Below are 14839 nucleotides of genomic sequence, written 5' to 3' on the forward strand. Positions count from 1 at the left end.
TGGGAAAATCAAGAGATCAGAAATTAGTCAAGATTCCTAATTTCTTTGTAGAAGGGAGACAAATTAAGCAAGCAAACAGAAAATTTCAAATGGAGTCAAGTGCTATGAAGAAAATAAAGCAGCGCTAGAGAATGACGGGGGTGGGAGACCACTCTACCATGGGTGATTAGGAAGAGCAGCTGAGCATGAGACATTTAAACGGAGACCTGAATAACGAGAAGCAAGCCACATGACCCTCTAGGGGATGACTACGTCAAGCAAAGGAAGCAGCCAAGGCAAAGGCCCGATGGAACTATGAAGAGCAGGGTGGGTAGAGCGTCAGGAACAAGGGAGAGAATGGTGTGAGACGAGATTGGAGAGTCTGGACCACGTAGGCCTTATGGCCCATGGATTTTTAACCCCACGTATGATGAGAAACCATTAGCAGGTTTTAAGAAAGGCAGCAGGTGGTGGGTCCTGTGCCTGACCAGCCCCGCCCAGCCTTCCCTCAGACCCACCTGACCGCCATGCGTCTCTCCTCCTCCCCACCTCGTGGCCGGCAGCAGGCCTCCAGCTTTGGCTCCGTGGACTGGCTCTCCCAGAGCAGCTGCCCATGGCTGACCCACACCCACAGGCCTACTTATGTCTCCCCGGGGAGCCTCCCTGGACCGAGCCAGACATCCAGCACGCGAGAGCCCCCTCAGGCCGTCAGCATCAAGGAGGCTCGGTCCTCAAATCTGCCTGCGCTGGAGAGGGCCGTGGCTGGCTTAAGAAGCCAAACCCCTGGCGGGCCCCCTGTGTCCACACAGCCTTCACCACCAAGCAGGTCCGCACCTTGGAGGGCGTCTTCCGGCACCACCAGTACCTGGGCCCTCTGGAGCGGAAGAGGCTGGCCAGGGAGATGAAGCTCTCGGAGGTCCAGACAAAAACCTGGTTTCAAAATCGCCAGATGAAACACAAACAGTAAATGCGGGGCTCCCAGCTGAAGAGCCCCTTCTCGGGGTCTCTCCACGCGCCCCCGGCTTTCCACTCACCATCTTCTGGCCTTGCCAATGGCCTGCAGCTGCTGTGCCCTTGGGCACCCCTGCCGGTCCCCAGGCTCTGATGCTGTCCCCTGGCTCCCTTCTGTGGTCTCTGCCAAGTGGAAGAAGATGCCCTGGCCTCTGCGGGGGCTTCCTGCTACGGGTAGCCTCTGACGTACCACCCCCCAAGCCCAGGAAGTGGCGTGCGTACGCTGGAACCAGCCCTGTCCACCGGGCCCTAGGGCCTGTGTGCTCGGCCGGAGACGGGGGGATGCATTTTGAGGATGCACCTCTGACTCCGTTTCCCACACACGCGGTCTGTGCAGATCGCACCTGGCGCCTACCTGGAGGACTCAGCTATTCTGTTTTGTTTACATCGTGGCGGCACCTCTCACCCTGACCCACGCAAAGGTTCTGGAGCTTTCTGGAGAATATATTTATTAAAGCCACCTCTTCACTGTAAGTTACCAAAAGGGTCCGTTTAGGAAGTAAATGCAGGGGCAGTGAACAGAGTCAAACGCAGAAGTGGGCTTGTTATGGGTGAGGCTTTCAGCATATGATAAAAGGATAATTTGTTTTTTAAAAAATGTTGGAAAGACTGGTTTTCCAGTTGGAAAAAGTAAAGTTTGTAAGCTTTGTGTGTAAAACAGAAAACCATGAAGGATTGGAAGGGAATGCAAGTGTCGTGTTTATAACCTTGGGGTTCGAATCCCTCTTGACAAGGACTCCAAAGCTGGAAAGCAGGAGGGAACAAAGGTGAAAATTAAGACGGAGTGCTGGGGCCCTGCATTGCGCTCTAGGCCGTGAGTGAGCCGGGACTGTGCCCGCAGCCTGCTGGGGGCTGCTCTTCTATGGTCAGGGAAAGTGGGGCGGCCGGGACCTGTGGCTGTGTCTGGACTGAAGCCGTCTCACATGTCCCCACTCTTCAGCATGTGCCCACCTGTCCCGCTCCTCGCAGCAGCCTCGGGACAAAACAGAATGACTCAAGGACAGCACTTCCTGCAGAAAGTCTCGAAGTGCCTAGAATGGGAGGCACAGGAGCCCTTCCCGGGGAGGACTCTCCCTCACTGATGGAGCATTTTTGGTGCAGACTCCTCACCGCACGAACCGAACCTTAGACAAGCACGCATCCATGCACGTCGCCCCAGAGTGCCCAGGAGGCAGGCAGCGCGGGGCGCCCAGACAGACGGGTTCAGCCTGCAGGACTGAGAGGCGACCTGTGAAACCGACCCAGGCATCCCAACAGGAACAAAAGGGTGGTCCTGTGGCCGTGTCCACAGCAAGTTCCACTTTCCCGTTACTCATTTCTGCCTTGTTGGAAGTGTTAACAACCAGAAAAAAAAAAAAAAAAAAAAAAAAAAGAAAAGGAAAGAAAGGAAGCAAGCTAATGTGATATTCAGCCTAAATGGGTCAGCTACCCTAAGAAGAAGAGATTGGACTGGGGCAAGGGACGAGGCAGGGAACTCAGTTGGAAGCCCCTGCAGATTTCAAGTGAGATATGGAGGTGGCCTGGACCAGAGTGACAGCAAGAGAGATGGAAAGACATGAACGGAGGCATGATATGCAAGAGGGGTAGGATTCTACAGAATCTACTCTAGGATCACGTGTGGGAGGCAAAGGAAAAAGAAGAATGAAAGACTTAAGAGATTACATCAAGATGTGTGGCTGGAGCAAGTAGGCAGATAGTGATGTCAGTTACCTAGTTCCCATCATAGCTTTTTCTCTGCCCCAAAACACTCCAACCCCTTCTAACACTTCTAGCCCTCAAGTACTCTAGAGTCAAACTAGATAATTTGTCACCTCTCGAGCACAACTTACCCTTTTCACATGTGCTTCATTGTTCATTTCCCTTATTCCTGCATTTTTTGGAACTCCAGACATAATTCAAGACTCAAAAGGAGTGTTATATTTCCTGAACCTGTCTGCTGAAATTACCTCTTCTATTCACAAGCAATACCTCTTTATACCTCAATTAGCCACCTTATATTAATTTACTGTGCCATATGCGATGGTCTGAATGTGTCCCCCAAAAATCATATGTTGAAACTTAATCATCAATTTGATAGAGAGGTGGGGCCTTTAGGAGGTGATTAAGTCATGAAGGTGGGAACTCTTACAAAGGAACTTTATGCTGGGTGCAGTGGCTCAAACCTGTAATCTCAGCTACTGGAGAGGCTGAGGTGAGAGTATCACTTGAGCCCAGGAGTTCCAGACCAGCCTAAGCTACATAGTGAGAGCCTCTGTCTCTACAAAATAAAATAAATTAGCCAGGCATGGCGGCACATACCTATAGTCTCAGTTACCTGGGAGGCTGAGGATGGCTCAAACCCCAGAGTTCGAGGCTGGAGCGAACTATTATTGCACCACTGCACTCCAGCCTGGACAGCACAGCAAGACCCTGTCTCTCAAAAATAAAAGGGGCTGGGCATGGTGGCTAATGCCTGTAATCCCAGCACTTTGGGATGCCAAGGCAGGCTGATCACTTGAGGTCAGGAGCTCAAGACCAGCCTTGGCAACATGGTAAAACCCTGTCTCAACTAAAAATAAAAAAAAAATAGCTGGGCGTGGTGGTGCACACCTGTAATCCCAGCTACTTGGGAGGTTGAGACAGGAGATCACTTGAACCCGGCACGTGGAGGTTGCAGTGAGCCGAGATCACACCACTGCACTCCAGCCTGAGCAACAGAGTGAGACTCCATCTCAAAAAACAAAGCAAAATAAAATAAAAGGGCTTGAGGAAGTGGGCTCACCCTTTTCCGTCCCTTCCACCACATGAGGTAAAAGGCACCATCGTGGAAGCAGAGCAACCCAGCCCTTGGCAGACATAGAATCTGCCAGTGCCTTCATCTTGGACTTCCCAGCCTCCAAAACTATGAGAAATGAATTTCTCTGGCTTATAAATTACCCAACCTGTAGCATTTTGTTATAGCAACACAGTTAAACTAAACATGTATGCCACTCACACCCATAAACCCTAAACCTCATCTGTGACCGGTCTTTGTAACTCCCAGTAATCCTTGTAACTTTTGTAGCTTTGTAACCTTGACCTTTGTAACTACCAGGAATCTTTGCATCCACAAATATGTGTAGCCGAGGATAGGGATGGTGCAGATACTATTGACCCCTAAGCTTTGTTTAATTCCTTGGCCCTATACTGCCTTAGGCTAATTCTTTTTTTTTTTTTTTTTTTTTTTGAGACGGAGTCTCACTGTGTCGCCCAGGCTGGAGTGCAGTGGCCGGATTTCAGCTCACTGCAAGCTCCGCCTCCTGGGTTCACGCCATTCTCCTGCCTCAGCCTCCCAAGTAGCTGGGACTACAGGCGCCCGCCACCTTGCCCGGCTAGCTTTTTGTATTTTTTAGTAGAGATGGGGTTTCACCGGGTTAGCCAGGATGGTCTCCATCTCCTGACCTGGTGATCCACCTGTCTCGGCCTCCCAACGTGCTGGGATTACAGGCTTGAGCCACCACGCCCGGCCACCTTAGGCTAATTCTTATGGAGAGTTTGGAGGTTGTTTCATTTTCTAGGTGAGGGGATCAATTTTGAATAACTTGTCTAGGTGACACAAGGGAGCCTGGATTAGAACTTGTATCCTAGGGGTCTGACAATAGCATAGAGAGTCACATAAATAACATATATTTCTTCTTTAAATCTCTACAACCAGCCTGCACAGGACCTTATTTCATCAAGTCTAAAATGCCAATTCTAAGACCCAATATTATTTAATGGAACACTGTTTAAAAAAGTGAAGTCAGTTGAACTTTTGACGCATGCTAAAACACAACCATCATCAGGGTAGCCTGATTTCAGAGATGTTAAATGTGAGAGAATAGAAAGGGTGCTTTAAAATCCCTACTTTATAAGTGAGAAAACGGAGGCTTAGAATAAGCAACGGCCCCACCTCAGACACGAGGTAAGTGGCAGAATATCTTTTTTTTTTTTTTAATTTAAGTTATAGGGTACATGTGCACAACGTGCAGGCTTGTTACATATGTATACATGTGCCATGTTGGTGTGCTGCACCCATTAATTCATCATTTACATTAGGTATCTCTCCTAATGCTATCCCTCCCCCACCACCACAATAGGACCCAGTGTGTGATGTTCCCCTTCCTGTGTCCAAGTGATCTCATTGTTCAGTTCTCACCTATGAGTGAGAACATGTGGTGCTTGGTTTTCTGTTCTTGTGATAGTTTGCTGAGAATGATGGTTTCCAGCTGCATCCATGTCCCTACAAAGGACACGAACTCATCCTTTTTTATGGCTGCATAGTATTCCATGGTGTATATGTGCCACATTTTCTTAATCCAGTCTGTCACTGATGGACATTTGGGTTGATTCCAAGTTATTGCTGTTGTGAATAGTGCCACAATAAACATACGTGTGCATGTGTCTTTATAGCAGCATGACTTATAATCCTTTGAGTATATCCCCAGTAATGGGATGGCTGGGTCAAATGGTATTTCTAGTTCTAGATCCTTGAGGAATCGCCACACTGTTTTCCACAATGGTTGAACTACTTCACAGTCCCACCAACAGTGTAAAGTGTTCCTATTTCTCCACGTCCTCTCCAGCACCTGTTGTTTCCTGACTTTTTAATGAATGCCATTCTCACTGGTGTGAGATGGTATCTCATTGTGGTTTTGATTTGCATTTCTCTGATGGCCAGTGATGATGAGCATTTTTTCATGTGCCTGTTGGCTGTATGAATGTCTTCTTTTGAGAAGTGTCTGTTCATATCCTTTGCCCACTTTTTGATGGGGTTGTTTGTTTTTTTCTTGTAAATTGATTGAGTTCTTTATAGGTTCTGGATATTAGCCCTTTGTCAGATGAGTAGATTGCAAAAATGTTCTCCCATTTTGTAGGTTGCCTGTTCACTCTGATGGTAGTCTCTTTTGCTGTGCAGAAGCTCTTTAGTTTTCTTTAGTTTAATGAGATCCCATTTGTCAATTTTGGCTTTTGCTGCCGTTGCTTTTGGTGTTTTAGACATGAAGTCCTTGCCCATGCCTATGTCCTGAATGGTATTACCTAGGTTTTCTTCTAGGGTTTTTATGGTTTTAGGTCTAACATTTAAGTCTCTAATCCATCTTGAATTAATTTTCGTATAAGGAGTAAGAAAAGGATCCAGTTTCAGCTTTCTACTTATGGCTAGCCAATTTTCCCAGCACCATTTATTAAATAGGGAACCCTTCCCCCATTTCTTGTTTTTCTCAGGTTTGTCAAAGATCAGATGGCTGTAGATGTGTGGTATTATTTCTGAGGACTCTGTTCTGTTCCATTAGTCTATATCTCTGTTTTGGTACCCGTACCATGCTGTTTTGGTTTCTGTAGCCTTGTAGTATAGTTTGAAGTCAGGTAGTGTGATGCTTCCAGCTTTGTTCTTTTGGCTTAGGATTGTCTTGGCAATGCAGGGTCTTTTTCGGTTCCATATGAACTTTAAAGCAGTTTTTCCAATACTGTGAAGAAAGTCATTGGTAGCTTAATGGGGATGGCATTGAATCTATAGTTTACCTTGGGCAGTATGGCCATTTTCACGATATTGATTCTTCCTATCCATGAGCATGGTATGTTCTTCCATTTGTTTGTGTCCTCTTTTATTTAACTGAGCAGTGGTTTGTAGTTCTCCTTGAAGAGTTCCTTTACATCCCTTGTAAGTTGGATTCCTAGGTGTTTGATTCCCTTTGAAGCTATTGTGAATGGGAGTTCATTCATGATTTGACTCTCTATTTGTCTGTTACTGGTGTATAAGAATGCTTGTGATTTTTGCACATTAATTTTGTATCCTGAGACTTTGCTGAAGTTGCTTATCAGCTTAAGGAGATTTGGGGCTGAGACAGTGGGGTTTTCTAAATATACAATCATGTCATCTGCAAACACGGACAATTTGACTTCTTCTTTTCCTAACTGAATACGCTTTATTTCTTTCTCTTGCCTGATTGCCCTAGCCAGAACTTCCAACACTATGTTGAATAGGAGTGGTGAGAGAGGGCATCCCTATCTTGTGCCAGTTTTCAAAGGGAATGCTTCCAGTTTTTGCCCATTCAGTATGATATTGGCTGTGGGTTTGTCATAAATAGCTCTTATTATTTTGAGATATGTTCCATCAATACCGAATTTATTGAAAGTTTTTAGCATGAAGGGCTGTTGAATTTTGTCGAAGGCCTTTTCTGCATCTATTGAGATAATCATGTGGTTTTTGTCTTTGGTTCTGTGTATATGCTGGACTACGTTTACTGATTTACATATGTTGAACCAGCCTTGCGTCCCAGGGATGAAGCCCACTTGATCATGGTGGATAAGCTTTTTGATATGCTGCTGGATTCGGTTTGCCAGTATTTTATTGAAGAGTTTTGCATTGATGTTCATCAGGGATATTGGTCTAAAATTCTCTTTTTTTGTTGTATCTCTGTCAGGCTTTGGTATCAGGATGATGTTGGCCTCGTAAAATGAGTTAGGGAGGATTCCCTCTTTTTCTATTGGGATTGGAATAGTTTCAGAAGGAATGGTACCAACTCCTCCTTGTACCTCTGGTATAATTCAGCTGTGAATCTGTCTGGTCCTGGACTTTTTTTGGTTGGTAGGTTATTAATTATTGCCTCGATTTCAGAACCTGCTATTGGTCTATTCAGGGATTCAACTTCTTCCTGGTTTAGTCTTGGGAGAGTGTAATTGTCCAGGAAATTATCTATTTCTTCTAGGTTTTCTAGTTTATTTGCATAGAGGTTTTTATAGTATTCTCTGATGGTAGTTTGTATTTCTGTGGGGTCAGTAATGATATCCCCTTTATCATTTTTTATTGTGTCTATTTGATTCTTCTCTCTTTTCTTCTTTATTAGTCTTGCTAGTGATCTATCAATTTTGTTGATCTTTTCAAAACACCAACTCCTGGATTCATTGATTTTTTGGAGGGTTTTTTGTGTCTCTAGCTCCTTCAGTTCTGCTCTGATTTTAGTTATTTCTTGCCTTCTGCTAGCTTTTGAATGTGTTTGCTCTTGCTTCTCTAGTTCTTTTAATTGTGATGTTAGGGTGTCAATTTTAGATCTTTCCTGCTTTCTCTTGTGGGCATTTAGTGCTATAAATTTCCCTGTACACACTGCTTTAAATGTGTTCCAGAGATTCTGGTATGTTGTATCTTTGTTCTCATTGGTTTCAAAGAACATCTTTATTTCTGCCTTCATTTCGTTATGTACCCAGTAGTCATTCAGGAGCAGGTTGTTCAGTTTCCATGTAGTTGAGCAGTTTTGGTTGATTTTCTTAGTCCTGAGTTCTAGTTTGATTGCATTGTGGTCTGAGAGACAGTTTGTTATAATTTCTGTTCTTTTATATTTGCTGAGGAGTGCTTTACTTCAACTATGTGGTCAATTTTGGAATAAGTGCAATGTGTTGCTGAGAAGAATGTATATTCTGTTGATTTGGGGTGGAGAGTTCTGTAGATGTCTATTAGGTCTGCTTGGTGCAGAGTTGAGTTCAATTCCTGGATATCCTTGTTAACTTTCTGTCTCGTTGATCTGTCTAATGTTGACAGTGGGGTGTTGAAGTCTCCCATTATTATTGTATGGGAGTCTAAGTCTCTTTGTACGTCTCTAAGGACTTGCTTTATGAATCTGGGTGCTCCTGTATTGGGTGTATATATATTTAGGATAGTTAGCTCTTCCTGATGAATTGATCCCTTTACCATTATGTAATGGCCTTCTTTGTCTCTTTTGATCTTTGATGGTTTAAAGTCTGTTTTATCAGAGACTAAGATTGCAACCCCTGCTTTTTTTTTGTTTTCCATTTGCTTGGTAGATCTTCCTCCATCCCTTTACTTTGAGCCTATGTGTGTCTCTGCATGTGAGATGGCTCTCCTGAATACAGCAGACTGATGGGTCTTGACTCTTTATCCAATTTGCCAGTCTGTGTCTTTTAATTGGACCATTTAGTCCATTTACATTTAAGGTTAATATTGTTACGTGTGAACTTGATCCTGTCATTTGATATTAGCTGGTTATTTTGCTCGCTAGTTGATGCAGTTTCTTCCTAGCATCGATGGACTTTACATTTTGACATGTTTTTGCAATGGCTGGTACCGGTTGTTCCTTTCAATGTTTAGTGCTTCCTTCAGGATCTCTTCTAGGGCAGGCCTGGTGGTGACAAAATCTCTAAGCATTTGTTTGTCTGTAAAGGATTTTATTTCTCCTTCACTGATGAAACTTAGTTTGGCTGGGTATGAAATTCTGGGTTGAAAATTCTTTTCTTTGAGAATGTTGAACATTGTCCCCCACTCTCTTCTGGCTTGGAGAGTTTCTGCCGAGAGTTCTGCTGTTCTGCTGTTAGTCTGATGGGCTTCCCTTTGTGTGTAACCGACCTTTCTCTCTGGCTGCCCTTAACATTTTTTCCTTCATTTCAACTTTGGTGAATCTGACAATTATGTGTCTTGGAGTTGCTCTTCTCGAGGAGTATCTTTGTGGCATTCTCTGTATTTCCTGAATTTGAATGTTGGTGTAGTGGCAGAATATCTTGACTCCAAGAACTCAGGTGTCTTGGCTCCAAGAACTGTACTCGCTCCGTATTAGCAGTGCCTCCCCTTTCTGTATCTTGGATTTTTCAGAAGAGGCACAACTATAGCAGGACATGATAAAGAAATAAAGATCAAATATGGAGCCCAAGCTGAAACCTTGTTCTATACTAATGCACTTAGCAGAAGCCCACAACTCACTGGCCTTTCCTGAAATCAGGGGAAAATGTCTGGCTGAGTTGCTGCTCAGTGGGTGGCACTGTCCAGAATTGTCAGGGATAATGGTAATTTATGTTTCCTTCCACACCTGCTCTCTTCCCAGCTTTAGTCATCTGCTAACACAGCTTCTCTCCAGGGGAGGATGAGGGAGGGGCTGAAACGAGGGGAAGGAAACAGCTCTTGTTCACCGCAGCTCAGCTAAATTGCATTTGCCCTCTTTTGCATAGAGCAATAAAGTGTTATGGAAAATGCAGCATGGATTTTTAATTTTCTCCTTGTCACTGGCTGCTGTAATCACATAATTAACCAAGTGGTAGAGATAGTCATTTATAGCAAATGAGCAAAACAATCACAGAGGTTAGTCACCCAGGGACCAAAAAGGTTACGTTTGCCTCTGAAAAAGGTGTGCGTGGACAGACAGAGTCCCCAAGCCTTGGCTGTGTGGGACCCGACACCTAAAGAATGCAGCATTAAAGTAAAGAAAGGGCAATGCGTTTGTCCTTCAAGACAATGAATTGCTAACCGCACAGTGGTTTGGAAGGCCATGAAATGGACGGGGTGGGGATGGGAACCCCCCAGGGCCAGAGGTCAGCAGCTTTGCAGACACTCCAGCCCTCCCCTCCATCCCAAGGGATGCTTTCTTAGTAAATGCCTTTGTTCGTGCTCCTCCTTCTGCCCGAAATGTCCTTCCAGCCTGCTAGACTCCAGTTCTTCCTTCAAAGACAGCCCAAATGTCTCCTTTCTGGAGCCTTCCCTGCCCAACCACTTCACCATGGCCCATAGCCCCCATTTCTACCACTAGAGTAATAAACAACTACAAATCCACACACATACACATACTGCCTCCAGCACCAACACCACCAAATGACTGGGCAGAAACTAATAAAACCTGTTAAGGCCCAGGAAGAGGTTTGCCTGCCTGACTCCCCAGATAAAAAGGCCTCCCTTGACCCTATGAGTATGGCAATTAAAGACAGTGCAAATACCCACCACCTAGGATCCAGGAATGAGAAGAATGAGAACAAAATCAGTGATCTTGAGAGGTGTTTTGACCTATACTAGTAAAGCTCCTCTGCCCACCATCACTTCAAATTAGTTTTGCTGTAGAAGCCTGAAATTCCAGCTTGCGTATTAAACATCGCCTTCTCCATGGGATACTCCCTTTTAAAATGCAACATTCATGGGAAAGGTACTGTGTGACTTATTGTGCCCCAAACATTAATGCAAATTAGCATAATATCTTATATCTTTCTTCCCTAAAAGGTGAAGCCCAGACAGCAGAGAAATTTTTCACCTGAGCAGAGAGGAATCAACAGAGAGGAAAGTGGTAAGAAAAAGGCACTAAACAACATGCCAAATAATAAGTATTTATTGAGTAGATACTTCAGACCAGAACTTATTCATTCTTCTACTATGGCTTTGTAAAATAGGTTTTTGTGTTTTTTGTTTTTTGGGGTGTATTTTGGAGAAAAGAGTCTCACTCTGTCACCCAGATTGTGCAGTGGCACGATCTCAGCTCACTGCAACGTCCACCTGTCGAATTCAAGTGAGTCTCTTGCCTCAGCCTCCCAAGTAGCTGGGATTACAGGCACCTGCCACCATGCCCACCTAATTTTAGTAATTTTTGTAGAGACAGGGTTTCACCATGTTGGCCAGACTGGTCTTGAACTCCTGACCTCAAGTAATCCTCCCACCTCAAACCTCTCAAAGTGTTGGGATTACAGACATGAACCACCATTCCTGGCCTACAAAATAGGTATTAGTAGTAGTGGTATTTTCATTTCATGGATGACAAAGAAAGCTTAAACAATTTGCTCAAAGTTTAAGTGGAGTTACTAGAATTCAACCTTGAGCCTGTTTGCAGCAAAATCCATGCCTTTTCCCTATGAGTGTGCAAAGTATGGAACTGTTTTCTTCTTCCACCCTCCCCTCAATGCTTTTACCTTGTTCTCTCCATCAAATCTGGTCAAAGGAAAGAGTCAAATGATGTGTCATTTATACCTTAGAGATGAGACCATGAACAGCTGAGGGAGAAAAGACAAACCATTCCCTTAAAAATCTCATAAATTATGGTAAGATATTCTTTTCTTAAGGTACTTTTAGTTTTTGTTTGTTTGTTGTAGATTTAGGGGATACAAATGCAGGGAGGGTTTGTTTGTTTATTTGTTTGTTTTTGAGACAAGGTCTCACTGTCACCCAGGCTGGAGTGCAATGGTGCAATCATGGCTCACTGCAGCTTCAAACTCCTAGGCTCAAACAATCCTCTTGCTTAAGCCTCCCAAGCAGCTGGGACCACAGTATAAGTTCCATGAGGCAGAGACTGTGTGCTCTTACCCACTGTATCCCCAGAAGCTGGAAAGACAGTATGTGCTTAATAAATATTTGTGGAACAAATAAAATTTACAAATAGGGGCCGGGCGCGGTGGCTCAAGCCTGTAATCCAGCACTTTAGGAGGCCGAGGTGGGTGGATCACAAGGTCAGGAGATCAAGACCATCCTCGCTAACACGGTGAAACCCCATCTCTGCTAAAAATACAAAAAATTAGCCAGGCATCGTGTTGGGTGCCTGTAGTCCCAGCTACTCGGGAGGCTGAGGCAGGAGAATGGCATGAGCCCGGGAGGTGGAGCTTGCAGTGAGCCGAGATCGCACCACTGCACTCCAGCCTGGGCGACAGAGTGAGACTCTGTCTCAAAAAAAAAAAAAAAAAAAAAAAATACGAATAGGAAATGGAAGCACAAATGAGTTAAATAACACATTCAATGCTACTTCACCATAAGAGGCAGAACTAGAAATTGAATGGAACAAACCTGACTAACTCTCCAACCACACACGCTCTTTCTGCTATCCCATAGTGGAAATAGGTTCAACCCCAATCTCCTCGTTGCCCAATCCAACATTTTGTGTTTTTCTGGTTTTTTGTGGCTTGCCCAGGCTGGGGTGCAGTGGCTATTTACATGTGTGATCCCACTACTGATCAGCGTGGGAGTTTTCACCTGCTCCGTTTTCAGCTTGAGCCAGTTCACCCTTCCTTAGGCAACCTGGTGGCCCCCCACTCCCAGGAGATCACCATATTAATGTCAAACTTAGTATGGGCACCCATTAGGCATAGTGCACTACAGCCCCGAACTCCTGAGCTCAAGCCATCCTCCTGCCTCAGCCTCCCAAGTAGCTGGAACTATAGGCATGGGCCACCACGCCCGTCCCAATCCAACATTATTTAAAAGGAGCTTAACTCCCTCACCCAGGGCTTTGTGGATGGATGTATCACTGCCTGCTGACAGAGGGATCATGTTAGCTCGGAATGCCCTGCACTGAAAACCTTCTCTCTCTTGCAAGCACACTTCAGCTACATGTATTGTGAATGCCAACCAAGAAAATCAAATAATGGATGATTCTGAAGGCCCATACATGGGAAGGTTTGGGAACAGCTGGTTCTCAAAGTGTGAACCAGAGCACTGGTTCTCAAAGTGTGGTCCCAGACCGCCGGCGTCAGCATCGCCTGGGAGCTTGTTAGAAATGCACATTCTTGAAACCCACCCTGATTCTACTGAATCAGAAACCCTGGGGTGAAGCCGGGTGCAGTGGCTCATGCCTGTAATCCCAGCACTTTGGGAAGCCATGGCGGGTGGATCCTGAGGTCAGGAGATCTTGACCTCAGACCTCAGACCTGATCAAGACCAGCCTGGCCAACATGGTGAAACCCCATCTCTACAAAAATACAAAAATTAGCCAGGCATGATGGCAGGTGCCTGTAATCCTGGCTATTCAGGAGGCTGAGGCAGGAGAGTCACTTGAACCCAGGAGGTAGAGGTTGCAGTGAGCTGAGATCGCGTCTTTGCACTCCAGCCTGGGTGTGACTGAGTGAGACTCCATCTAAAAAAAAAAGAAAAAAAAAGAAACTCTGGGGTGGGTCCTGACCACCTGTGTTTTAATCAGTCTTCCAGGTTGATATGGTTTGGGTCTGTGTCCCTACCCAAATCTCATGTTGAATTGTAATCCCCAGTGTTGTGAAAGGGGCCTGGTGGGAGGTGATTGACTCACAGGGGCAGTTTTCCCCCTTGCTGTTCTCATGATAGTGAGTAAGTTGTCACAAGATCTGGTTGTTTAAAAGTGTGTAGCACTTACCCCTTCATTCTCTCTCCTGCTGCCATGTGAAGATGTGCTTGCATCCCCTTCGCCTTTGTGCCATAATTGTAAGTTTCCTGAGGCCTCTCCAACCAGGCCTCCTATACAGCCTGCAGAACTGTGAGTCAATTATACCTCATCTCTTTATAAATTACCCAGTTTCAGGTAGTTCTTTATAGCAGTGAGAGAATGTACTAATACACAGGTTATTGGATGTCCACCAAAATTTAAGACCACCGAGTAGTCTAGTAGACAAAAGAAAGGAGAGTAATGGCAAATGCAGTTATTCCTGAATACCTATTTCCTCCCATTGAGACTCCAGGAATAGTTAGGGCCAGGAGAGAGTCATGCAGACTCTCATGTCATGCAGACTCTCATGTCTCATGTCAGCCTGACAAAGTCTAAGTTTCCCTCATCTGTCATTCCCTTTCTTCCAGCATGCTGAGCCACAGTCCAGAGGCCTCAGCAAAATGGAATGCAGTAAATTCAAATGATACCTTTGACCACCCTGGGTTTTAATTTCCTGGGTATGTCCTTTGGGGCAGCTTCACCTAGCCTAGAACAAGCTCAGAATCTCCCCCCAAAAAAGAAAAGAAGCTATTGCTTTCTCCCTACCCCACCCTCTTGGCTTCAGATTATTTTTTCCATCCTAGCCTGCTGGCTTTAATTAGGAGGAGTGAAGGCAGTGTGCAGACTGTAGACAGCAGGCGGTCGTAGCACAAAATTGTGTTAGAGAAACAGCTTTGGATAATCGGAGGTCACCATGTCCCTGTGTCTGCAGTCCCCTCCCTCTCTCTGGCTTCTTTTCCCCATCTTGTTTATCTTACATTTACCCCTCATTACTTATAAGGGAGTCACCAGCTCAGAGTCCTGTTGCTATGGACTTAGGAGGGGGTCCATCTTTACAAAAGGTTGAGGGCTGGGGGAGGGAAGTCAGAATGAATGGAATCATATTATATGTGCAGCTATGTATTATATATATCAGCTATAATTAGGCA

The 14839-nt window shown here is 45.1% G+C and overlaps 1 pseudogene; it reads left to right on the forward strand.

Moving 5' to 3' along the window:
• The first annotated feature begins 506 nt into the window (after nucleotides 1–506).
• Nucleotides 507–1297, forward strand: LOC126960709 (homeobox protein VENTX-like; annotated as a pseudogene).
• Nucleotides 1298–14839: the final 13542 nt, after the last annotated feature.

The sequence above is a fragment of the Macaca thibetana genome, chromosome 8 (genome assembly GCF_024542745.1).
Source record: "Macaca thibetana thibetana isolate TM-01 chromosome 8, ASM2454274v1, whole genome shotgun sequence".
Taxonomy (NCBI): Eukaryota; Metazoa; Chordata; class Mammalia; order Primates; family Cercopithecidae; genus Macaca; species Macaca thibetana.